The sequence below is a fragment of the Glycine max genome, chromosome 17 (assembly GCF_000004515.6).
Source record: "Glycine max cultivar Williams 82 chromosome 17, Glycine_max_v4.0, whole genome shotgun sequence".
NCBI lineage: Eukaryota > Viridiplantae > Streptophyta > Magnoliopsida > Fabales > Fabaceae > Glycine > Glycine max.
The window spans coordinates 32888483-32913171 of NC_038253.2; the positions used below are offsets into that span (position 1 = coordinate 32888483).

The window sequence follows — 24689 nt, forward strand, 5'->3', positions numbered from 1 at the left end:
TGATCAAATAACAAGCACAGATTCAAAAGGTACTAGGTTGCCTCCTAGTAGCGCTTCTTTAACGTCTTTAGCTGGACGCAAGATGGCTTGTAGGTCACGGACCTAGTACTTTGCTTACCTTTGACTTTGGATTTGGTCGCCTGCCGGTCGGCCATGTGTCGTAGGCAACGCTCTAACCTTTTTGCAGATGAGCTGAGGTTAACTCTAGAGGTGGTGGCGGTGTGTCTATTGCCCGCTACCGACCATCCCCAGGCTGCTGTGGTGTTTCGCCCTGCGCCTGCCTGGAGACGCAGTACTTCTTGATGAAAGCTCGATTAGTAGGGGGCCTGATGCCCTTGCTGGAGGTGACAGGTACTCCGTAGAACTGACAGAGACCCGTAATTAGAGCTTGACAACTCCAAGACCCTGTTGGACTTCTTCGGGTCCACTGGGTGTCTTGCAGGCGCGATCCCTGCAAACAATAGACGAAATCAGAAATCAGTTGAGCGATGTGCATACTTACCTATGATGATGTGACCTTGTCGGGGGGGTACGAGCACCCTGTAGGACTGATAGAGGCCCATAACCAAAGCTGGAAACCCCAGGGCCCTGTTGGACTTTTCCGGGTCCACTGGGTGTCTCTTGGGTGCGATCCCTGCAAACAATAGATGGTATCAGAAATCAGTCGAACTATATGCATACTTACCCATGTTGGGACGACACAGACCAACTGATACTTTTGCAGGGGGAGATTGGCATTGCGGTCGCTGGGCAGAATGTTGCTAAGTAGCAAGGTCATCTATATCTGTGTAAGAGTGGTCATGTTGGTGCATGATCCGCACTCGTCTCTTTGCAGCGGCACGGGTGAAATCTTGCCCCGGTATGCATAGTAGCTGTGTGATAGCCTCCCTCTCTGGTTGTGCTCGCACAGTTGGCCCTCCTCCAATATCAGGGGGTGGCCCAGGAACCGTTAAAAGGAAACTACTGGTCCCTTAACCGGGAGTGCAAGTCTCGGTTAAGCATTTAAGGACAGAGGACCTTAAATTATCTTAAGGTGTGGATATGGAGCCCACTGAAAGTGAGGACGCGTAGTCCTCTAAAGGCGAGGGCGTGTAGCCCTCTGAAGTTCAGGACGTGTCGCCTTTTGAAGGCGAGGGAGTGTAGTCCTATGATGGCAAGGACGTGCAATCCTCTAAAGGTGAGGGCATGCCCCCCTTTGAAAATGGGGAACATGTAGTCCTCTGATGGCGAGGACGTGTAGTCCTCTAAAGGTGAGGACGTGTAGTCCTCTGAAGGTGAAGGTAACTAGTACCCAAGGTGAGGGCGTGTAGCCCTCTCAAGGCGAGGACTTATAGTCCTCTGGAGGTGAGGGCGTGCAGCCCTCTGGTGGTGAGGACGTGTAGTCCTCTCAAGGCGAGGACGTGTAGTCCTCTGACGGTGAGGGTAAGTAGTACCCAAGGTGAGGGCGTGTAGCCCTCTGGTGGTGAGGACGTGTAGTCCTCTCAAGGCGAGGACGTGTAGTCCTCTGACGGTGAGGGTAAGTAGTACCCAAGGTGAGGGCGTGTAGCCCTCTCAAGGCGAGGACATGTAGTCCTCTGGGGGTAAGGGCGTGCAGCCCTCTGATGGTGAGGAAGTGTAGTCCTCTCAAGGCGAGGACGTGTAGTCCTCTGACGTTGAGGGTAACTAGTACCCAAGGTGAGGGCGTGTAGAGGACGTGTAGTCCTCTCAAGGCGAGGACGTGTAGTCCTCTGACGGTGAGGGTAACTAGTACCCAAGGTGAGGGCGTGCAGCCCTCTGTTGGCGAGGACGTGTAGTCCTCTGAAGACCAGGGTACTAGTACCCGAGGGTCCATCCTTATGAGAAAGCAAGAGATCGACTCATCGAGAGAGCCGGTCATCCCAAATTCAAAAGATTTGGACATTTAGATGTAGGGAATCTATGTAGTTAACATGATTTTGAGGGATGCAAATGCATGCAACCTTTGTTGTGAAATTTGGGTAAATGCGGACTTTATATGAAACAATGCAATGTAATGGAAAGTTGTACAATGTTCATGGCATTCTTTCCCTATTTTGTGATTTTGATTTTGATTTGATTTTTTTTGGAAAACATAGATTGACTGGCCTTTTGAAAGAGGTGATAATTCATGCAACCTCATCCTATCTTTTTTGCAAATCTCTCCGGGAACTCCCTCAGAGTGTGTGTTCTGTTTGATTTAGTCACTTGACCATTTTGGAGTGACGGCAATGGAGTCGTTTGATGTTCGATCAATCCATTGAAATCCTAGGGTTTGTCCCCCCTTTTCTTTTTCTTGTTTAAAAACATCGACAGGTGAGAACTTTTGATCTGCCCCTATGTTCACTTGAGGCTCATGCACGATGCCCCTCATTGCCCCAGTGTAAGGCTTTGAGGTACCAATCGTTGTCTTTCGTCATAACCTTGTAGGAGGGAACCTATTGGGTGAGAACTTCTAATCTGCCCCTAGGTTCACTTGAGGTTTTTGCATGGTGCCTTTCGTTGCCCCAGTGTAGGGCTTAGAGGTACCAAGTGTTGTCTTGTTTTCACAACCTCGTAGTGAGGAAGAATGAAAGAAGCAGTTGATTCTTGCAAAAAGAATTTTCCAAGGACGAGAAATAATTGAAGGATCTTTCAGTTGATGGATTAAGTCAAATGACTCCTATGTAGAAGCAAGATGTTTTGATGTCTTGATGATGCTAAAGGATCAAATTCTTCTAAGTTTTATCCAAGACAAGAATCCAAGAAAGTCAAGATATATTATCAAGTTTGATCTCTTAGAATCTTTAGGAAGAAGTTTCCAAATTGAAACAAACAAAAGGTTTGACCAAAGAATTCTATCATTTCAAATTGAGATTTGCTCTCTGGTAATCGATTACCATTAGTTGAAAATGTTTTAATTCAAATTTTTAAAACCTGTAATCGATTACATAAGTCTTGTAATTGATTACCAGAGGGGATTTTCAGAAAATAATTTCCAAGAGACATATCTATTCAAATGTTTTATGAATGGCCATTCAAATGTTTTAAAGAGAGTTTTCATTGCCCAAACAGTTTTATCCTCTCAAAAAGATTCCTTGGTCAACCACTTGCTTATTCAATAAGGAATTTTTGATTGATCTTCATTTTACAATCTACCTCTTTTATGAGAGACCTCTTCTTCTCTTCTTCTTATTTCTGAAAAGGGATTAAGAGACCGTGAGTCTCTTGTTGTAGAGGATTCCTGAACACAAGGGAAGGGTTATCCCTGTGTGCATTGTTAATCCGAAAAGAGAGATTGATAGTTCAATTGGGGAATAGTCTTTGCATCTTAATTCAACCCCCCTTTTTCTTAAGGTAACTGAGGCCATTTGTCCAACATCCTATTCTTGATAACTCACTTCTCTCTAAAAAGACAAAATGAGGTCACATGAACGTCTATATTTTTACTTGAAAACACAGTCAATCAAATGCCTTTTTATTTTTTATTTTGAAACTTATTTGTTTTGAACTTTGCTCGTTGTTTTACGGCACCCCCACCAACGTGCAAGACGAGTAATCTCTGATTGAACAGTCTTGGAAGTCAACACTCAGGAGCGCAGGTCGCTTGAGCAAACAGACCAATGGCTTGCACCCACATTCCGATAAAAGTTGAATAAGCAAACATGCGTTTGTGAGAGGATGAGGGACAAAGATATCAACTTTATCCATTTCATTTAACATTGTAGTTGTGGTTTGCAATAATGGCATAAACTTGGAAACCCTGATGAGTCATCAGGGACACCTAACAACAGCTTTCAAAATTGCCCCATGTGTGGCATCTCTTGTCAATGTCAGGATTTACACGCAATTCTCCTCAAATTTCAGCCAGCCCGCATCAATTAGACCTTGCACCTTACGCTTCAGAGCCCTACCATGCTCAATGGAACGCCCCGGGGCTTCTCCGTGACAAGCACACGTTGCGTTCGAGTCGTATTCTCGGAGAAATGGAGGTTGATGAACCTTGGCTAGGGTTATGGCTACCATTGAATTATCAAGTAGATATGAGAGCAAGTCAGCATAGGACACTGGAATTGGGGTGAATTCTACAGGCTTTCTCGCTGCAAAATTCACTTCTTGGTTGGTGTTTTTGGTTTGTGCTAAAGGTGGTGTTCGTCATTGGAAGTGCGGTAGACAGACTTTGTGGTAGATTTAGGGATGGCCTTTGTGGATAACTGGGTGGTGGGTAAGGAGAAAGTTTGTTATTGGCTGAGTAAAGATATGGTTGGGTTGGTGGGAAACTTGGCCGTACAGGAATGGCAGTCACAGCATGGGTTTCTCCCTCATCCTCACCCTCTTTATTTGCCCCAGTTTTCTCAGTCGTCCTAGTAGGATGATCAAATTTGCCTTTTTTCAGACCCACATCGATCCTTTCGCTGGCAAAGACCAAATCCTCAAAGCTTTGAAGGTGTGTAGCCCACCTTTTTCCATAGTAGAATACTGGTAATGTGTCTACTATCATTGTCATCGTTTTTTCGTCATTTAAGGTGCCACTTTGAGCTGCCAGGTTCTCCACCTTTGGGTGTATTCTTTGAAAGATTTGTGCCCCCCCTTTTGCACATGTTCTGTAGTTGCATCCTATCCGAAGACATTATACTGACACTGCCTAACGAAGGCCACCACTAGGTCCTTCCAAGAATGGACTCGGGAAGGTTCCAAGTTAGTGTACCAGGTAACAGCTACCCAGTAAGACTTTCTTGGAATGAATGTATCAGTAATTCCTTATCTTTTGCGCATGCCCCCATCTTCCGATAATACATCTTTAGATGGTTCTTGGGGCAAGTAGTCCCCTTGTACTTGTCAAAGTCCAGCACCTTGAACTTGGGAGGGGTGATGATATTGGGTTCTAGGAACAACTCTTTTGGGTTAGCAAAGGCATAATCTTCACCTCCTTCAATGGCCCTGAGCCTTTCCTCTAAATGATCCAACTTTCCCTTTTCGGCCATAGCAGGAGGGGCTCTTCCCACCGCAAAATGAAATGGTTATAGTTGCGGGCGAAACTGAGGGCCCTCCAAAGTGTTTTCAAAGGGTATACCACCAACTGCTTCCCCTTCAGTGGCATATCCGAGTCAAGGCTCGGAGTCAGCTAGATTGTGGTGGGGAATTTCATGTGTCTCCTCCATGGGTCGAGAGGCATGTGCATGATCAGATTGAGGTTGTTGGCTCTTAATGAGTATGGGAGTGGAGTTATTGACATCCTCATTGGGAATGTACACCACATTGGGTGGTGTATAGCTTGGGAGGCAAACCATATGGCGGGAAGGCGTACTCGTTTTGAATTTGCACATCATGGGGTCATCCGTACTTCCCAAATCTTTGCCTACCATATTTGAGGTTGGATGATTCATTTGCTTGAGGCCGGATGGGGACGTCGGGTTCACCTTAGCAACAACGCTGGTAGCGGCAATTGCAACTGTATTGGCTTCCATTATCTTCTTCACGCTCATCATGGCCTCTATCATTGTGGCCATTTTCTCTTTAATGGCCTCCATGTCGGCCTTCATCTTCTCTTGTATCTCCTCTACTTCACCCATTACTCTAGCTCTAGCACGAGTTTGGTAAGGGCGTCGTAAAGCGTGTCCCTTTCTTTTTTATAACAATGATTAAGTTCATTTTATTTTATTTTTCAAGGAAAGAATGCAACGAGCAATGCAACCAATGAAAAGCATGGATGCATGCGAATGATGTACAGTTGAAGTATTGCGAATTTTTACGCAAGATATGGGGTTGAATCAATTTAGATTTTCAACATGGTCCATGACATCTTTGTCAAGGTGAAACTGGAAGTAACAAGGACATCAATAATCCTAAATATGTTTGGCAGTAGACGAAGCAGTGATGTGACTCGATTCATCTTTTGCCCCAATTTTGCAAGACGGTTACTTCCATATTTCAACTTGACTTGATGAACCTTTTTGTAAAAGCATGAGCTTGGTTCAACCCTATAATCCAAGGAATGGCAATTCTGATCGCCAATACTTCAACAACATCTCATAGGGATGAATGACTCGGGCATACTTTAAGCTTATGCATGGAAAATGTAATTATGAAATTGAGATGCCCGAAGAAACATCCTTTCTTAGTTAAACATGCATTAGGTACCATGTTCAATCATTTTGTTTTTAAGTGAAATGGGTTTATGATCCCAACATGGTTGGCTCATGGTACCGAATATATGCAACTAAGAATGCAGCGTGAATTTTCGTACTTCCCTTTTTTTTGTTTTTGTTTTGTAGAGGAAAATACAAGGATCATGTATGAGCAAACAAAAAGTATGTTGAACGCATATGATGATGCAATGACTCATGCAAAATGTGAGGCTGGAATATGATAACGAACAAATGCAGGAACGATATGTTCATTATGATGTTATGAAGAGATGCTTATGCGATGCATGATATGAATGCATTTTACGGACACGAGAGCCCGGAAAATTATCTCTTCTTACTTGCGCATTTGGGGGCGCAGTGCCCCATGTGTACAATTAAGAAGGTGATATGGACCTTCCGGCTTCCCGTGACAAAGGACGAGACCAACATACAATGCATGCTAGAGATAAAATGCGGGAGTGACTTGATTTGCACAAGCTTTTTGGAGTAGAAACATGGGATCAACTCATTTTATTTCAAAAAGGAAGTCGTATCTAGTCAAGGTCTGAGAGACCATACAAGTTTCCTAACGATTTCTAATTATGTGGGCCATTAAGTCTATCATATGCTGACAATAGCCGAGAAGCCCATGAATCTCTTCGGGGGCGGAGTAGGTGTCTGCCATCGCCTTGGCCTTGGCTAACAATCGGGGAAGTTCTTGACTCCCGTTCAAGGTAAGAGCAAACCGATCCATCCACATGGTTGCCTCTTGGTGTAAAGAGTCGATCACCCTTCCTCTAGCCTCTTTTTCCGCATATACTTGAGCATACTCATCCGCGATTCTATGCTCGTGGGCCATGGCTAGACCTAACTCTTCTTGGTACTTGGCGATGATAGCTAGCATGTTGGTCTCCGTCTCGCATAAATGCTGAGACAAGCTTCTTTTGGACCTTGAACAAGCAATTAACTCCTCTTTCAGTACACGAGCGATGGCTCAGGAGCGGACATGGATGTCTTGTGTCTTGTTGGAACAAGTGTGAAACCAACCAAACACAGAGTGCGGGTAAGCAACAGATGATCCGTGCGCTACTCTTCTCGCACCTTCGGTCAAATGTGTCAAATAGATCTGCCAAGACAGCTACCACCGGACTTTCCTTGCTATGGTGGTAGGCAAGGAAAGCGTCGATTGCTGCTAGGTCTATCAAACCATCCACGTTTGGAAAGAGGACGACCCCAAAAATTAGCAAAGCTAACACATCCATAAACGGGACCCAGTCTCCTTGATTGGCCATACCCCTCGCCTTGTCTTCTAGGTACTTCTGTGGTAGGCCCGCTATGCCGTTCCGAGTCTGTTTTATGCGGTCCAAACCTCTTGCTGAATCCTTGACCACAGTTGCAATTCTGCTCAAAGAGGGGAGACACCCGGAGGAAAGATATGGTTTTCTTCCCCCGAGAGGACATCCTAGAATTTCCTCAAATTCTTCAATGGTTGGTACTAATTGGAAGTCTGCGAATGTGAAGCACCTCAAAGGCTGGTCGTAGTATTGGGTAAGTGATGCAATGGCTTCTATGGACACCTCTGCTATGGTCAACTCTAAGATCTTTCCGTAAGTCTTGCGGAAGGCTTGCATTTGGAGGGGTTCCATCAACCGCCCTAATTCCTTGATGCTGGTGGTATCTAGGCTTTTGACCTTGACTTGGTAGAACCTCTTGCCGGTTTGATTTGTTCCCATGCTTACTAAAGTGAGACAAAAGCTGGTGCAAATCAAAACTCCGATATCTCATGGGTGGGATGGATGAATGCATGATGGAATGCATATGACACAGATGCAATCTAGGAATGCGGGGGTCCGGGGAATTTGTCCCCTTCTTAGATACGACGTCTAGGGGTAGCGAAATGCCCCAACGCACGTTTTTAAGAAGGCGACACGGACCCTCCGTTGGTTTGTTTACAGTAGGGATCAAGACAGAACCCATATGCAATGCCTATGCGAAAGACACAATGCGGGAATGTACACAGTATGACAATATTTACCGAACATAAGCAAAAGGGTATATGATACTCATGCATGGCAGTGTGAAAAATGGCACGCAGCGTGTTTGCTTCGTGCCCCTATTTAAGGGACCTATAAGGGAGAGAACTAACTAGGTTTTTAGCAATAATTCCCAAGGTAGTTATATCTCTCTTGATGGTTTCTAGAGGTATCATCCCCTTTGAAGAACATATTGTAGCAGTAGGGACTACTAGCAACAATAGGTTTTCAAAGAGAAAAGCTCTAGATGAGGGTTCACTGTAATCAAGCAAGTCGGAGACCTAGCATGATCACAGATTCACCTCCACTCCTTATGTTCCCACGAACCCGGGTATAGGGCCCTTTTTCACTCACAGTGTGTGCAAATAGTGTCGGTGTTTGTGTGCATCAAATGAATAAATATTTACTTCATGCATACATTTAAAACGCACTAAAAGCAACAAAGAGTTTATATACACAAGAACATAATGAAAGGAAACCAACAAAGGGGTAAGTCATGGTAAAACATTGCACAAAATTAAATGGCCTAACTCTCTAAAAAATGTCCCCAGTGGAGTCGCCAACTGTCGCAACCTACCCTTCGGCGGGAGGGCGACGCGTGACTCGCGGGATGCGTGTTCCACGAAAGGAATACGCGCGGAGTCGCCACCAACGTTTATTTGAGGAAAACGTCGGAAAAACCGGAAAAGACGAGATCTACGAACTTTTTAGTGAAAGGTTCGGGAGTTGTATTTACGCACGGGGAAGGTATTAGCACCCCACACGCCCGTCCCAAGGGACGGCAGCCTTTAATCGAATGTGCAAACATGACTTTGATTTTTATGTTCCCTTTTATGTTCTTATATCCTTTATACCCTTTTTATATATTTTTCTTTTTTGTGGTCGACAAGGGTGTTTCCCTTTGCTCCTACGTATTCCTCAATTTGCGATGAGGAAATCAGACCTACGTAGTTCTTTCGGAACAAAGTGTTTGGTTAAGTTGTTTTTGTCTTTTTTGCAAAATATGTTTTTTTTGAACAAAAGGTCATTTAAGGTGTTGGACCATTAAACGGTCTTTTGATTTTAAAAGGGGAGAAACGTTAAGGCATTGGACCATTAACGATCTCTTGTTTTTGAAAGGAGAGAAACGTTAAGGCATTTGGACCATTAACGATCTCTTGGGGTGGTCGACAAAAGCGGGGCTTTTGCTCCTACGTATCCTCGATTGCGATGAGGAAATCAGACCTACGTAGTTCTTGCTTACCAAGCGATTCTTTTTTACTTAAGTGGTGATCATTTTAAGGCGTTGGACCTTAAAAATGATCCATTTTACTTAGTGAGAAATTGAAATGACAAACTTCAAAAGCCTATTTTTATGGACGAGCTTGACTAGGCGAATTGATTTTAGCCTTTAGTTTCACTTTAGTTATTAATCAATTTGATTAAGAATGAGAAATCCCAAAGAGAAAACGTCCGATTGATTTTCCGCTTTATTTTACTAAAAGATGTCTTTTTGATTATTATATTATTTTTTACCTCTTTTTGATTTCCGACGTGGTTACGGCACGACCGAACGGTCGGAATTGATTTTAACCAAAGTTAATGGATAATACAATTCAAACGTTCGGTGGAAATTTATTTTATTTTTAAGTTAAGCGAGAAACGACTTAAGCAAAATGGCTTAAGCATGTCAACAGGGGGTACAAAAAGTAAACAAAACGAGAATATAAATGCACGAGACACAATGTGGACCACTACGGGTACATAGAATGAATCGAAAAGCTTGGTTCGAGGTACTTACCCGTTGAAGATCGAAGAACGATGAAGAACGAATGAAGAACGTCGAAGAACGGTTCAAACCTTTGCGAGATTCCTCACGGAAAACGTTACGGAAACGTTTCGGAAGCGCCTCGGCTTAGATTTTCTTCACGGAAACAATTTTTCCAAGCAAATTCGAAAGAGAGAGAAGTGCCTAAGGGGCTGGACCCCTTTCTTCTTCATTTCCTCCCCTATTTATAGCAAAATAGGGGAGGTGGTTGCCGCCCAGCTCGCCCAGGCGAGCAGGGTTGCTTCCTCCAGAAGCAACCGCCTTCTGGAGGAATCTTCTGGAGGGCCCAAGTGGGCCTGGGTGCTATTTGCATCCCCATTTTTACTAAGTACACCCCCCTCTGCTGTTTTTTGGTGATTCTTTTTTCGTAAAGTTACGGAAACTTACGAATTTCGTAACGATACTTGTTTTCTTTCCGTAATATTACGGAACCTTGCGGATTACATAATCATCCCCTTTTTGACTTACGGAATGTTACGGAACCTCACTTAATTATGCAACGATGCTTCCATTTGATTTCCGATGTGTCACGGAAACTTACGGATTGTGCATCAATATTTTTTTGGTTTTTCGGCATGTCCTGGAATTTCACAAATTGCCTAATGATGGGTGCCAAGCACCTCACGAGGACCAAAGAATGGTCGCAAGTCATCGAGCAAAGGTCCCCGGACGAAATTAGGGTATGACAGATTATATATATAAGTATTATTCAGTGTATATACATATATGTTCTTGGTTAGAGTAGGAATAGCAGGGGCAAGATACGCGGGTTAGACTAATTAAGGAAGAGAAATCCATAACTGGGAGGTTATGGGTTTATTCCTAAGTAATTAGTTTAAAAATTATCGTTTTGCGTGCGACTTAAAATTTAACGAAACCAACCTCTGAACCACGCTCGGGGTTTTATTCTGAGCGTTTTGATATATATATTGCTTACTTTCGAAAACTGGCCCCGACGGACGCAGAGAAACGCGAGAAACTGGAACCAGAGAAACGGCACGCAAACCGAGGCAGGATTTTAGCGTTTCAAAAGTCAGATTTTTCTCACTTTTGTGGCTAAGTATGGGTCACAGTCAAAAAGAGAAAGTGGGCCCTTCTTGCTCCACTCAAATGGAGACATGTGGCATTGCTTGAATAAAATAATAAGAAAAGAGGAAAAAGCCTTTAAAAAACCAAAAATCAATTTTCTCTCTCTCTTCACTCAGCAGAAAATTGCAGAAGCCTTCTCTCTCCCTCTCCCTCACGTTGCCTTTCTTTCTCCCTCATTCTCCATTGAAGCTCCACACAAAGCTCCAACCTTTAGTGCTCATTTCTGCTCCAAATCGCGAAAGGAGGGCACTTTTGGAGTCGTGAAGTGCGTGGCTACGAGTGGGACTTCGAAAATTCAGGTTTGGGTGGACTTCTTTCTCCTTTGATTTTCGTGGGTATGGGGTTTTGGGAGATATGATGGGTAGTCTTGCTAGGTTTCTGCTGTGTGATGATTATTTGTGAAGACTCTTGTTGAGAGCTTGTTGAAATTGCCATGTTTGGATGAGTTAAACATACCCATTCTGTTTTAGGGTTTTTGTGATGATGTTTGTGCTGTTTATATGCTGAAATTGCTGATAGAAATCTGTTAGAGACGAAGGGTAGAACTAACCTAAGGTTAGAAAGTGAGAATGTGATGTTATGAGTGGAAAAAGAGTGAGACTTTGAGAGTTGGAAGGCTAAGTCTGAATTCTGTGGTAAATGGAGGTTAAAGTGAGTTAATACTAGCTTGAAATGTCATTTAGGACATGTGAGAAAGGTTAGGCTGAGCTAGAGAGAAAAACAAATGACCAAAGTGAACCAAGAGCCATTTCTAGGGCAAAATTGGGTGTTGAAGAGTCAAATTTTGATTTGGTGGAATTTTAGGTGTAAATTCAGTTTGAGCAAGTTTAGATTGATGTTATGGACTGGTGTGAGGTGAGAGTTTGCTTAAAATTGACCTCATTCTAAATTTCACTTTTCAAACCTTGAAAATCCATTAAATTGAGGGGTTTTGGATACCTAGATTCTGTGTTGCTGTGTTTTGAAGCTTGACTTTGGGTTAGACATGATTGATACATGATTTGGGACTTGTAGGATTTGATTTGGGCAAGATTGGATGAGGGGAAGTGTGGTTTTCGAAATCTGCACTTTGTGCAGATTTTTGCTGTGAAATTGTGCAGCAGAATTTTGCACAAGTGCAGAAAAATGCTTGTGTGTGATTGGCTGTGGAAAGAGTAGTGCAGAATGAGTTCTGGATGTTTTCTAGTAGATCCCAACGGTCAAAATGTAGGCTTATGCACTATAGACTTCCAGTAAAATTTTGGAGTCGATCTAACGGTTAACGAATTGGATCGAAGGAATTGTTACTGGGGTCTTTAAGTGAGAAAAGCTGTGATTTTGGTTAGTGTGTTGAGCAGAGTTTTTCTGCCTTTGCCCTGTTTTGCTTGGCTGTGATAGCTTGTGCTGTTTAAATGTTGTTTTGCTTGGATGTTGTGGAAGCTTGGGAGGATTGATGGGGACCCGGTATTGAGAGAAACGAGGATATGGGCTACGTGGGAGTACGTGAGCTCAGTTGGAGGTGGGCAACAGGGGATGGTGGGTTTATGCGCGCATTGTGGATGTGGAAAGCTTGTTGTGCACCATCGCCCGACCGCCACCTAGTACCACATGTGATGGGTACCCCATAATCCTACAAGCTTGAGATGAGGAAGTGTTGAAGGGTGAAACTTCCTGCTTTTATTGTTGACCACAGAGTGGTACCTAGAGATATGTCGCGGGGGTCAGGAGACCTTGGGGACGTCAGGTGGGGTGCTATTGCCCAAAACCAAGCTTGACCAATCCCGACCCAACCCGGGCATAGTCGGTCAGTGAGAACCTGTGATGTACCTAAGCAGGCGAGCTCCTGGCAGTCAACAGATAAAAGGAAAACAAGACCACAAAGCAAGGAGGCTTGTGGTGGCTGGCCAGCTGTGAATTTTGTGTGATATGTGGAGTATGGCCTCTGGTAATCGATTACCAAGGGTGGGTAATCGATTACAAGGCTTAAAAATGAAGACAGGAGGCTAAGATGGTCTCTGGTAATCGATTACCAGGGAATGTAATCGATTACCAGGCTTGAAAACGAAGTCAGGAAGCTAAGGGAGCCTCTGGTAATCGATTACCAGCCTGTGTAATCGATTACACAGAGGGATGGGTCACTGGTAATCGATTACCAGGCATGTGTAATTGATTACACAGTGCATTATTGCATATTTCATGTCCTGAGGCTGTGTAGTTCAAGTTTAGCCTCTGGTAATCGATTACCAAGTCTGTGTAATCGATTACCAGAGATGAAAAGCCTTAAGATACCCTTCTTACTTGCATGTAATGGTTTGTAGAAGTATTGTGTGCAGCACAGTTAGATTCTTGTGAAAGAGTCTACCCCTTTCTCTTCTTTCTTGTAGATCGTGATGGCGGCGCAGCTAATCCGTGATCGAGTAGAGATGGAGTGCCTAAAGGGAGCTTGGGAGACCCTCGAAGGCAACACGAGGTGCCGATTTCGGGGCACCATTCGATTCACGGCTACTTCTTTGGTGCATCCAGATGAACCTGCACGGACGCTTCAGCGCACGGTGGAGTGGACAACTCCTTGGATTAGTTTTGTATATTTTTTAGGGTGGGCGTATCTAGGACTGACTGTTAGGTTTACTCTTTTGTTTTGCATGGGTAGACCTGATGTATAGGAATTTGATAATTGTATACATGTGGCTGAAGCCACCACTATGGACACCTTTGCTCTGGATGACACTATATATTTTGTAAAACTCCCATATTTTGGACAACTTTAAATGATGAATGCATTTATGATCGATCTTGTTATTTGAAAAGAAAGCATTAGCAACTTTATTTGTAAAAGAGTTTATCGACTGTATTTTATCCTTTTATTTTCACGTGACGACCTAAAGTAATGGCTGGTATATTCTTCCTTTTGAAACAGCAAAATAATTTAGAGAATTATGAGCGGTAAGAAAGAAATGACTCCGAATAGAGTTGTGAACTGGCCATTCAGGACTTTATAGTGAGGATTTTCCTTCTAAACCTAGTTATGGTGAAAAGAGAAAGAAATGAAAAAGAAAAAGAAGAAAAAAAAAATTAATTACCATGGTTTTTGTTATTTAAATTATTACTATTAAACTAGTCATTAATTTAGGGACGCCACAGGGAAAGGCTGTGAAAACTCAGGCACTTGATTTGCAATGCGGTATATTGGTGTATCTAGCTACAACAGAATAAAGTGGTATTCTAGAATGTTATTTTTGATACAACAGTTGTTGTGTCTCATATTAAACACTTATATTGGGTATGGTTCAAGTTCAAGGGACCTACATCTCTTAGTGCTTCACTTTTTAACTATCACAATAGCCCTATGTATTTTTCCTTGTCTCTATGTTGAGATTTTAGAGAGGATTATTTGTTAATTTTCATCTTTTTGTTTTCTTTGGAGGATCAGTATGTAGTTCCCTTTGTATTCTCTAGTGAGTCACAATTTGTGCCCTTCTTGAATAAAATCACTTTTGTTTTTCAAAAAAAAAAACTTCATCTATTTGTTGTCATGATGTTCACTTGGTGACAAATTACCATGTTGTAATAGAGAAAGTAACATTCAATTCTGCTTCTTCGAAGGTACATATTAAATTCTTAATGCATGAGAGCTTGTTGATAGGAACTTTGTTAAAGTCACATTGTCACAAGTATTTTCACTTTCATTTTCTTTTTTATATCTTTTTTTGTTTCTTTAAAGCAATCTTTTTTCCCTCATGAATTAGAATTGAACATTTACAATTAAAGTGAATAGCTGTTACTAGTTTTTCTTGGAACAAATTTAAGAAGGAAGTGATTGTAAATGTCAAAATGAGATGATCTTACCATCTTTTATGGAACTTTCTTCTTTAAATCTTTTTTTTTTTGTGTGTGTAGTTCTATATCTTTCAAAAATTTAGTGTGTTTGTATATGTGTAACTATTTGGTATATTCAACAACCATCTTTTCTTTGAATTCTTGTTTCGGATTGTGCCTTGTCAAGATGGCAATCATCCCCTACATACACTTGAGTTTCTTCGCCCTAAGTTCTTTAAATAAGATATTATGACAAATCTTATGAGCTATGTTATGTGTCATGATATTCAACAATTGGGAGTTTATGCCCCATTCAATAATATTGCTTTGCCGACATATGTTTTTTGTAGTTGATCTTAACATTTTTTAGTATTTTAGTTTCACCGTATGCTGAAAGAAACACAAAAATCCCCAAGTCTCTTGAAATTGTACCATGATTAAGTTTGCATCTTGATAATGTTTCAATTTTGGCAGAAAAAAATGGTCATACCAAGCCTTTCTCAAGTTCTAAGAGTTAAACACTCTATGCATTGATGATTGTAAAGTACTCTATCCTAATGCTTTTGTCTCAGACGGGTAAGAAATCCAATATATAACCAATGTCACACTTGTCAATTTGATCATGGACTATATTCATTGCCAAATGATTGTGATATCTTTGCACCTAATCTAAGTTCTTTCACTTTTAACATTGCTCCTTTTCTGACATTGCGTAGGCAGGAAAAGGTGAATGTTGAGATTCAATCTTCCTCATTAACATAAAGTTGATCCCATACACCTTCCAAATCTCTTCAGGTAACATGCATGTTTGACATAGATATTTTAAGAGTTTTTTCTTCTTCTTCTTCTTATGCATGCATGAAATAAGGTGTGTGAGATTGATTTTATTTCATGCATGTGAGATAACATGCATACATGAAATAAGATAATTTAAGCTTTTTTCTCCTTATAGATGCATACATAAAAAAGTACTTAAAATATAAAATTTTATGCATGCATGTTACCTAAAGAGATTTAGAAGGTGCGGTGTGATCAATTTAAATATATTAACAAGGAAAGATCGAATCTCAACATTCACCCATTCTTGCCTACACAATGTTAGAAAAGGAGCATCATTAAAAGTGAAAGAACTTAGATTAGGTGCATAGATATCACTATTGTTTGACAATGAATATAGACCATGATCAAATTGATAAGTGTTGCATTGGTTATATAGAGGATTTCTCGTCTAAGACAAAAGCATTAGGATAGAGTACTTTACAATCATCAATGCATATAGTGTTTATCTCTTACAACTTGAGAAAGGTTTGGCATGACCATTTTTTTCCGTCAAAATTGCAACAATATCAAGATGCAAACTTAATCATGGTATAAGTTCAAGAGACTTGGGGATTCTTGTGTTTCTTTTGGCATACAATGAAAAAACATATGTTAGCAAAACAATATTGATGAATGGGACATAGACTCCCAATTGTTGAATATCATGACACACAACATAGCTCATGAGATTTGTCATAATATTTGATTTAAAGAACTTAGGGTGAAAAAAATCAAATGTATAAAGGGGATGATTGCCATCTTGACAATCACAATCCTAAGCAAGAATTCAAAGAAAACAAGATCATTGTTGAAATCAATGGAACATAACATTTAAGATTAGAGAGGATTTTCCAAAATTCTTTCATCCTGATTACAAGATGTTTGTCAAAAAAACATCTTGTATGTTCATTAACGACATTATATGCAACACAATTCTGCTAGGTGTAACACCCTGATCGAATCATACCAGAATAACAGGGATCTAAGGTTGTGTAGGTATGAGATTATACAATTAAGAATGACTTAAATGAATTAATTGGTACTATCTCTATCACTTAAGAACTTCACAGTTAAGCATGCTTTAGAAGCTGAAGTAGATTGTCAAAAGTCTCGAAAAGGGCTACCTACATAGGGTTCTGCTCGGTTGAGGGTTTTCACCAACAAAGAAGTTGAATGAAGTGTCACCGTGTGAGGTGTCGTAGAGTCTGAGTTGTCAAGACGACAACAATCAAGGATGTTACACTTGGCAAGCCATTAACCCATTTTTCACACTTTGGTTGTGGCTTCCTTTCTTCCTTTTTCAAGCCTTTAGTAACATTTAAAAATGTCACCAAATTATTTATAAATGTAACTAATATACTTTCACAAAATTTTGTCAAATGTTGTAGTAGGCCTATATTACTAAAACAAATCTAAAAATGTTAACAAAATTGTAATATTTTTACATATTAATGGCAACATAAAATCTCAACATTTTGTATCATTTTACATTTTTAGCAATCTACCATTTTGTAAGATTTTAAAAGTAGTGCTAAGTTAATGTAGCATTTATTAAAATGTTAGTAGTTTATTATATTTCTTGGTGTTCGGAGTATGAGGGGGGTAAAACACGAAGGAGAACTCCATCAATGGGCCACAAGAGAGACCACCAAACAAGTAAAATTAATTAACACCAAATTCAATCCAAACCTTAAGAGATTAGGTTTCATGAAACTTACCTATTTCTATCCAATGTTAGACTTCACATTCGCACTTGCATTTTAACAATCTTTCCCTCTAGTGTGAATGTCTTCACATGATATGCTCCGTTTTAAGCAGAAGCCTTTTTTTTCATCCATGAGTAGTAATTTCACCTGGGGGGCTGTTAGAGCTTAGCCGTTGCCGCCAATACTCTCTAGACACTTGCATCATCGTATTGACATCATTAGTTCACATCTATGAAACATCTCTTATTCCACATTTCCAAGAAGACTTTCACTTCCATATATGAATCCACTGGCTTTAATATCACTTGTTGGGAATATGAGGGAGTAAAACACCAAGGATTTCTCCATCAATGGGCCATGAATATACCACACAAATGAACTTGACACCACATTTAGCCCAAAGGCATTAAATTTGTGGGTCTTTTAACACTTATGTGTTGCTCAACTTGCCTATTTCTACCCAATGTGGGACTTCACATTTAAACTAGCATTCTAACATATGGGTTAAGTGAGTAAACAAAAAATTGAAATTAGTAGTTAGATCCTATTTCTCAAAACTCCTCTTGTGTGCTAAACGAAGAAGAGATACATAAAAAGGTAGCTCAAAAGTGCCAATGTAGTAGAATTAAGAAAACTAGAAGGATATCTATAAAAAAAATTGTAAATATAGGGGAAAATAAGTAGCTCACTCACCTCTCTTGTGTGAAACCTGTAATACCAAATGATAAATTTTTCAAAGATCTAAATGCCCCTTCTTGGTATTTCACCTCTCTGATGTGAAACCTGCAATATCATTTAGAGCAAAAGTATATATTCAATCAAAACTTGTAGCCCATATTAAGCAAAAAGATAGTTAGATCGATCCATAATTTTGCAAAATTTTAACATATCATGATATTAAAACAATTATAAGCCAATATTTATTTGGCAAAAAGTTAGTTAGACCACCTAATTTTGCAACATATCTTGATGTTACCACAATTATAAGGCCAAGTAAGAGGTCACTACACGCAAAAGGGTTCGGCAACTAGTGGGTTCAATCAGATTTGAGTTTGAAAAGCTCAATCTGTGACAAACCAAAATGAACAAATATTACAATGTTTGAAACAAAAAAAAAAGGATATATTAAAAGCACTAACAAAATAACAAGGACTGAAACAAGTAAAAAATATTACAACGACCATTTAAAAAATAATTTTATAAGGACTAAAACAAAAAGTAAATAGTATATTATAGAGGTCTAAAAATATATTTAAGCTTAAATTGTATCATTCAATCAATATGCACCATTACAGGGATAATTAGATTTAATATATCGATGAAAAAATGACCACTATTAGGAGAACTTGAAAGTGATAGTAGTTGGTATTGTTTTGGTCCTTTTTTTTGTATCTCATTACTCATTAGCCTTTAGCCAAGCACTAACAACTACATTGTGCTCTGTTACAAATCTCACAAGGTTCCTCAACATTTAGCTCTGATTGCATCATGAGTAATCTGACTTAAAAATAAAACACATAGTTTTAAATAAATAAAGTTGAAAAAAGTCAAAAGAATCTCTAATTTTCAACTGGTGCAGGCAAGATTAGGTTATGGGAAAAGCTAAGGAAAACAAAAAGAGAGTGAGAAGGAGTAGGTAGCCGCAAATAGAAGAAGAGAGTTGAAGAGTAAAGATAAGGAAAAGGTAAGAAAATGGCCATGAAGTTTCGTTCAGTGGAAAATGAAACCCTAAAGTGATTAGAATAGCTTTTATACCTTGGGTGCTTTTTATGATATATTGATACAATGGGTCGGGTTTAGCTACTGATGGATAAAAAAGGGTTGTTGCTAGGTGCACCAGCATTATTGCTTGTGCACCTAGCAATTTTAAATAATTTTGTAAATGTCCCTACACTTTCTTCTTCCTTTATAACTTGGTTTTTAACGTTTTTCATTTACGCTCTGCTTTCTTGTTCGCTTTCTTCATTTGGTGTTGGTTTTTCATTGTTGAGAGAGATGTTGCTTTGGAGGTGAAAGTGTTACGGAGGTTCCTCGGTGGTGGTTGCTTCAGTTGTTAATGGACGTTGGTCGTAGGTACGCCGTAAAATCTGTGTTTGCATGATATACGGATTGCATAAATCGTAAGTTTTAATATAACTTACGGATTACATAATCTGTATGTTTTATACGGATTATGTAATCTATAAGTTAAATTAAAACATACGGATTATGTAATCCGTATGGTTTATACGGATTAGATAATTTGTATAAACCATGTAATCCGTATGTTTTATACGGATTTGTAAATTTATTTTAAAGATATTAAAATTTTAAATTTTTTAAAATTATAAATATGTTAGTGATGTGCCATCATTTTCTTCTATTTTCTAAACCCTTTTTGCACCATTTTAATTATTGATTGGTCTTAATTGTCAATTAATTAGGCAGTTTTATTATTTGGGCTCATTTAGCTAATTTGATGTTTTTAATCTAATTTCAGGAATTAATGAAACATTGGGCTTAATCCGGATTTTGGTTGTGGACTTGAAGAGGGCAAATAAAGCAGCGCTTACCTTAGTTAATTTCTAATTAGGAAATTTCACAATTTTATTTTATGTTGTTCAGTGTTTATTTCGTTTTGGGCCAGAGTATTGTAATAGGGCCCAGTGACTTTGAGTGACTCTTTTTAAATAGCTGCCTTGGGATTCGTGCAGGGCATTCTATTCTGCTATGCTATTTTCATTATTCAGAGCTTTGGTTTTAGGTTTTCACGTTTTTCTGTGCCCTTGTTATAGTTTTCGTTCTTAATGCAAATTTCCGTTTTCTGCTTATAATTACGAGTTCATTCTTGCTTCTTCTTCTACTTTCATTTACGTTCTTGTTCATTTACGTTTCTGCTGCATGTTTCATTTGCGTTTTCTGTTTGAATCCATGGAAGGCTAGATTTTCTGGTGTTGTTTCCTTTTGAGGACGAAGCCCAACTCTCTTTGAGGTTTCATTTGTAATGTGGTTTCCTGGCAGTTTTCCCTTCACCAGTTATCCCAATTTCGTGAATATTAATCAGTGCACGCTTCGTGTTCGATTAATTGCCTCTGAGCCTAACTTGCATTCATGCTTAATGGACGAAGGGCTAACTGGTGTATGTGGTGCCTAATCACGTATTGAAAACCCTAAGTTGATTTTTGCTTAGTAAATTGAAATAGGGTTGGATTAAGTGGTTGACTGTTAGGGACGAATTCTCCATAACCCAGGATAAGAGAGTGGCTTCTGAATCAGAGGAAACAACCCGTTTTTAATATTAGTAGTTTCGTATTCCATTTTATTTGTTCTGCTCTTTAATTACCAAACAACCAAACCCCCCCCCCCCCCATCATTACTGTTATTGCAAGTATATTATGAACATTTGGCTTGTCACTGCTCGTTTGGAAACGACCTAGGATCACTTCCTAGTTACTGCATTTTCATGTTTATTTGATTCGGGTACGGCCTCGATCAAATTTGGCGTCGTTGCCGGGGAGCAGTGTCCAAAGGTTCATAATAGCTAGCTAGTGTTGTGTGTTTAATCCTTTCGTGTTTTATGTTTAATTGTTAGTATTGTGTTAGTATGTGTGTTAGTGTTGATTAGTGTCCTGGTATTTTGTTTAATGTGTGTTCTGTTTCAGTTTTACCATTAAGCGTTTCCCCTGTTTCAGTCTTGGGTGTTTTGCTGTGAAGATTGTGCTTGAGAACAGAGTAGTAGTAGAAATCAGCTTGCGGAAAAACAGAGTAGTAGTAGAAATCAGCTTGCGGAAAAACAGAGTAGTAGTAGAAATCAATTAGAGACGGATTTTAGCGACCACCCATGCTGAATTAATTGGGATTTTTTGTTTTAGTAGCTAGGGTTGTTATTTTTGGCTGAATTTTTTTGTGGTAACTTCTTTTAATCCATATTTTGTGGGAAAAATAGCTAGAGCCTTTAGTTTGGTCAGATTTGAAAGTTCCAAAAAACTAGCAAATTTTGTGTTTGTCAAAACTTCAAACGGCCATAACTTTTGCTCCGGTTATCAGAATCGCAATTATTATATATGCATTTGGGGTAGAAAAAAATTTCACACGCCATGACAGCCCACCGTAGGCCGGCTGAGGTCTCCATCGTCCAAAAAAAAGCGATTCTGTCAAAAGTTTTTTATTTTTCAAGTTTTATTCACTTATTTTTCTTAACCTACCAATTTTAGCTTTCATAGTTAGACTTTGAATTTTTGTCTGAAATTTTTTGTGCTATCTTCTCATAATTTTATAAGGTTGCTCACAAAATTTCAAGTCATTTGGATATCATTTGAGGGTAGCTGTAGTTCAAACCTACACCTTTATTTACATGACAAGGCAACTAGTTGTGTGCATGCTGAATGTAGTGTATGACTAGAGGCAATCCATCTGACTTACAACCCTTTGATCCTGAGATAGATAGGACATTTCATAGATTAGTTAGGCATCATTTTATACCTTTTGATCATTCTGAGCATTCCATAACTGGTGAATCTGTGCATTCTGTTATTGGTGATTTTGAACATCCTGATCTTGAGCATTATAATTTTGAGCATTCTGATTCTGAGCATTCTGATTTTGCACATTCTGAGAACATGGCACAACCTCCACCTCGTGAGAGGACTCTAAGGGAAATGGCTGCACCTGATTTCACCTATGAAAGCTTGTGCATCCAATACCCTAATGAGGATGTCCCATATGTTCTTAAGATTGGACTGATTCATTTGCTTCCAAAGTTTCATGGCCTTGCAGGTGAAGACCCACACAAACATTTGAAAGAATTTCACATTGTCTGCTCCACCATGAAACCCCCAGATGTCCAAGAGGATCACATATTTCTGAAGGCTTTTCCTCATTCATTAGAGGGAGTGGCAAAGGACTGGCTGTATTACCTTGCTCCAAGGTCCATCACGAGCTGGGATGACCTTAAGAGAGTATTCTTAGAAAAATTTTTCCCTGCTTCCAGGACCACAGCCATCAGGAAGGATATCTCAGGTATTAGACAACTCAATGGAGAGAGCCTGTATGAGTACTGGGAGAGATTTAAGAAACTATGTGCCAGTTGCCCCCACCATCAGATTTCAGAACAACTTCTCCAATATTTTTATGAAGGACTCAGTAATATGGAGAGAAGTATGATAGATGCTGCCAGTGGTGGAGCCCTTGGAGACATGACTCATGCTGAAGCCAGAAATTTAATTGAGAAGATGGCCTCCAACTCCCAGCAGTTTAGCGCCAGAAATGATGCCATAGTCATTAGAGGAGTGCATGAGGTAGCTACAAACCCATCTGCATCATCTAAAACTAAGAAGCTTGAAGGCAAACTGGATGCGTTGGTCAACTTGGTAACCCAGCTGGCCTTGAATCAGAAATCTGTACCTGTCGCAAGGGTTTGTGGTTTGTGCTCCTCTGCTGACCACCATACAGACCTTTGCCCTTCCATGCAGCAACCTGGAGCAATTGAGCAGCCTGAAGCTTATGCTGCAAATATTTACAATAGACCTCCTCAACCTCAGCAGCAAAATCAACCACAGCAGAGCAATTATGACCTTTCCAGCAACAGATACAACCCTGGATGGAGGAATCACCCTAACCTCAGATGGTCCAGCCCTCAGCAACAACAACAGCAGCCTGCTCCTTCCTTCCAAAATGCTGCTGGCCCAAGCAGACCATACATTCCTCCACCAATCCAACAACAGCAACAACCCCAGAAACAGCCAAAAGTTGAGGCCCCTCCACAACCTTCCCTCGAAGAACTTGTGAGGCAAATGACTATGCAAAACATGCAGTTTCAACAAGAGACCAGAGCCTCCATTCAGAGCTTAACCAATCAGATGGGACAATTAGCTACTCAATTGAATCAACAACAGTCCCAGAATTCTGACAAGCTGCCTTCTCAAGCTGTCCAAAACCCCAAAAATGTCGGTGCCATTTCATTGATGTCGGGAAAGCAGTGTCAAGGACCTCAACCCGTAGCACCTTCCTCATCTGCAAATGAACCTGCCAAACTTCACTCTATTCCAGAAAAAGGTGATGACAAAAATCTACCTAACAATTTCTGTGCAGGTGAATCTTCTTCCACAGGTAATTCTGATTTGCAGAAGCAGCACATTCCCCCTCTTCCATTCCCTCCAAGAGCAGTTTCCAACAAAAAAATGGAAGAGGCAGAGAAAGAGATCTTGGAAACGTTTAGAAAAGTAGAGGTAAACATACCTCTGTTGGATGCAATAAAGCAAATTCCAAGATATGCCAAATTCTTGAAGGAGTTGTGCACTAATAAGCGGAAGCTTAAAGGAAGTGAAAGAATTAGCATGGGCAGAAATGTCTCCACATTGATTGGTAAATCTGTTCCTCAAATTCCTGAAAAATGCAAAGATCCAGGTACATTCAGCATACCTTGTATTATAGGGAATAGTAAGTTTGACAATGCCATGCTAGATTTAGGAGCCTCTGTTAGTGTTATGCCTCTGTCGATTTTTAATTCTCTATCTCTAGGTCCCTTGCAGTCAACTGATGTGGTAATTCATTTAGCTAATAGAAGTGTTGCCTATCCTGTTGGTTTCATAGAAGATGTCTTAGTTAGAGTTGGTGAACTGATTTTCCCTGTTGATTTTTATATCTTGAATATGGAAGATGGATTTTCTCAAGGATCAGTTCCCATCATTCTAGGCAGACCCTTTATGAAAACTGCTAGAACTAAGATAGATGTTTATGCAGGCACACTGTCCATGGAGTTTGGTGATATAACTGTTCATTTTAATATTATGGATGCTATGAAATACCCATCTGAAGATCTTTCTGTATTTCGTGCTGAAATAATTGACCATGTTGTTGATGAATACATGACTGATCTTTATTCTAATCTGCATGCCTCTCACTCTTCATGCATTGAGTCTGAAATTGTACTTGATCATATGTCTGAATTTGATGCTGAGAGTGAATCTGAGAGTGATATTGATTGCATGCATGGTGGTGGTGTTTTACCTCTTGAGATTGATTTTATAGATTCAGATAGGACTAACCATGTTTCAGGAAGTACACATACCTCTGACTTTCTTTATGAGGTAAAGGCTGAGAAACCATCTCCTTCTACCACTGTCCAGCCGACCACACCAGAATTGAAGCCTCTGCCATCAAATTTAAAATACGCTTACTTGGATGATAGCAAGAGTTTTCCAGTGATTATATCTGCCTCCCTTGCTGATGAGCAAGAGGAGAAGTTGTTGTCAGTTCTCAAGAAGCATAAGAAGGCTATAGGCTGGACCCTGGCGGACATTCCTGGTATTAGCCCATCCATATGTATGCATCGAATAAATTTAGAGGATGGAGCTAAACC

The 24689-nt window shown here is 40.2% G+C and overlaps 1 non-coding gene across 1 annotated transcript; it reads right to left on the minus strand.

Annotated features, from left to right (window-relative positions):
* Nucleotides 1–22326: 22326 nt before the first annotated feature.
* Nucleotides 22327–22433, minus strand: LOC113000060 (small nucleolar RNA R71). Its single transcript, XR_003265332.1, has one exon. It is a non-coding gene; the product is annotated as a small nucleolar RNA R71 (small nucleolar RNA).
* Between the last annotated feature and the right edge of the window lie 2256 nt (nucleotides 22434–24689).